General features: G+C 37.4%; 1 long non-coding RNA gene across 2 annotated transcripts in view; it reads right to left on the reverse strand.

Moving 5' to 3' along the window:
- Positions 1-777: 777 nt before the first annotated feature.
- The window catches only part of LOC137993126 (uncharacterized), a 1738-nt gene continuing 63 nt past the window's right edge, over positions 778-2452 (reverse strand). The window contains exons 1-3 of one of the 2 annotated variants that reach the window (XR_011121814.1): positions 2378-2452; positions 2000-2112; positions 778-1907 (exon numbers count right to left, since the gene is read on the reverse strand). The exon at positions 2378-2452 is cut by the window's right edge and continues 18 nt beyond it. This is a non-coding gene — a long non-coding RNA (uncharacterized lncRNA). The remainder of the gene's footprint in view (positions 1908-1999; positions 2113-2377) is intronic. The other variant, XR_011121815.1, reaches the window with a different exon arrangement.

Below are 2452 nucleotides of genomic sequence, written 5' to 3' on the forward strand. Positions count from 1 at the left end.
GTAATTAAACCATTATTATTATTATCATTATCATTATTAATGAAACTTATTTCCCTTGGTCATGACACTTAATAGGCTCCTCCTCTATCATCATCAACAATTTTCAAGAGAGTCGAAGTCTTTTGTCCGCCATTTTGCGTCTCGCAGAAGATCTTGGCAGCCTATATAGTCCATGTCTCTATGTGTAGACTAGCGTGAGTTTGAGTCATGTCACGTGTCGATAACATAGCCTTTCCTCTTGCGGTACAAACAAAACCCGAGTCTAAAACTTACATGATGAGGCATTTCTTCGTGATCGATCAGCACTATAACGTTCTAAAGGAAGAATAGGCATACGGTTGCCATTTTTATTCCTGCTTCAGATAAACGTACACCCAGCATGTACACTTGCCCTACAATTGAATTTCTGCGGATGTCTGGTTTACTTGCCTGGCACATAAATTTAAAAGGATTTCTTTGAGCTGTGGCTGTGAGTTCATCTATCAAGTTAAGCATAAACCCCGTACAAAGAGCAAATTAGAGCAGGTTTCCTCTGGCTTTTGAAGTTTAGGAGATTTGCAATGTTATTACATATTTCGTGGATTTGGTTGCAAAATACGCGATCAAGATTTGGAATTTTGTGTGGTGGAATAATAAATAAAGGTTGGTTAATCCATTCTTTTTTACTGAATCATGTATTCTCGTGAGGAGCATCGCCATCTGGAACTCGACTATACGTATGTAAATCGAACAAAATTGCATGAAATGCTTAGAGTAAGACTTCTCAACCTTACAATACACACTTTCCTAGACCTTTTCTTTAAGTAAAGTTAAGCTTACATCAGTATTACATCTAAAATAAATAATTTCAATTCTTTTTACTGAGCTTAAAATTGTTTGGTTATTTCCTCCCTTATATTTGTTATGTAAAATTGCAAATATTTTGAGGCATCATATCACTCTTCCTCACAAAGGTGAGGAATTATAATACAGCTTAAGACTTGAATTATTTTTATAGGCTTTCTCGTTTAATACTTGTTTCTGTGACAAGCAAATGGCATAACATCTTGCCACAAATACAATGTGTAGAGACTAGAATCTTGCTTGTGGTGTCTCCATTAGAGCTACATGTTGCAAGGCAAAGTTTTAAAAAAAGGCTTGTCACAAATATTTAATAAGGATTTACATGATTCTTGCAAACACTTATCTCTGCTGCATGACCTCTTGCAGCCACGGTGTTCTGACCAATCCTATGTGTTACAGCAGGAGTTCGCCAGGCTCATCAGCACCTTTCAAATGTGTATCCGGAGGCAACCCCCTGCCCAACCCATTATTCTTGTTGTTTTGGAAATTAACCAAGAGACAATTACATTATGATGCCTCCCTTGATCTGCCACTTTTTAATTTAACTCTTTCTCAATCGTTTCAGACAAACTTTAAGGTGTGTTGTGTTTACGGACTTAACGCGACTTAAGGCAACTTAAGATCCCAGTGGCATATGTAAGAGGGTCTAGAATGAAAGTTTTAGCCTAACAGGTTCTTACATTCTAAGTTCTTATATGTGGGTGTTTACTGTAGAATAACGCGATTTAATATTTTTAGACGACTATCTCGAAGCCGTCGTCTTCGACGCCCTTGCTTAAGCTCCCGCCCCTATTATTATTACTGTTGCACCGCTATTGTGGAATTAAGTACAACAACCCGCAATTTGCCACTATGCATGATGTGTACAAATGCACGATAAAGGTTACTGATTACCATGTTTCGGGCTATCCTCGGTATCAAAACCTGTTGAAATCTCTTTTGTTTCGTAAGCGGTTTAAGGTATCGTTTCAATATTTTTGTCTCTCTCTCTTTGTGCTTTGTGTTTCCTCATCTCTGAGTTCCACATGTTTGTACACTGAAGATGAGCCCATGCCAAGGAACCGCTGTAAACGATTGATGAAAAATTGCACAATTTGTGAGCAATCATTAGAGTTTAAGAAAACTTCGACTAGACCTGAACTACAGTTATTCTTACATGTAATATGCCTATGAATGGGCCCTGAAGGATAACAATGCTTCTTGGCATCTCAGCAACGAAATAAAGGCAGCTTCTGATGATCGCTATCGGTTTCCTTTAGCCTCCTTTAGCTGGAAAGTGAGATAAAACCTATACGTTTTTGTTAAAGCAAATCACAAACTAGAAAAAATGTGAATTCAGAAAGGATTAATAATAAACGCCTTAGTGCCTTAGATAACATTTATTCCTTGGGAACTCTGATAATCCGGGTAAATTACTTTGACAAAATAAAAGATTTAAAACGAGCACACAGCATTGTCGTCTTATCAATATAGTATTTGTCTTTTTTCCCACCCAAAACTCACATTATCGGTAAGTTTAAAAAAAGCAACATACCGTGAAATCCATTGATGATAACACATGATGCCTCGAAAACCTCTGGATCGGTTTCCTCTTCTCCTTCCAGAAGGA

This window comes from Montipora foliosa, chromosome 1 (genome assembly GCF_036669935.1).
Source record: "Montipora foliosa isolate CH-2021 chromosome 1, ASM3666993v2, whole genome shotgun sequence".
In the NCBI taxonomy this organism is placed as follows: Eukaryota; Metazoa; Cnidaria; class Anthozoa; order Scleractinia; family Acroporidae; genus Montipora; species Montipora foliosa.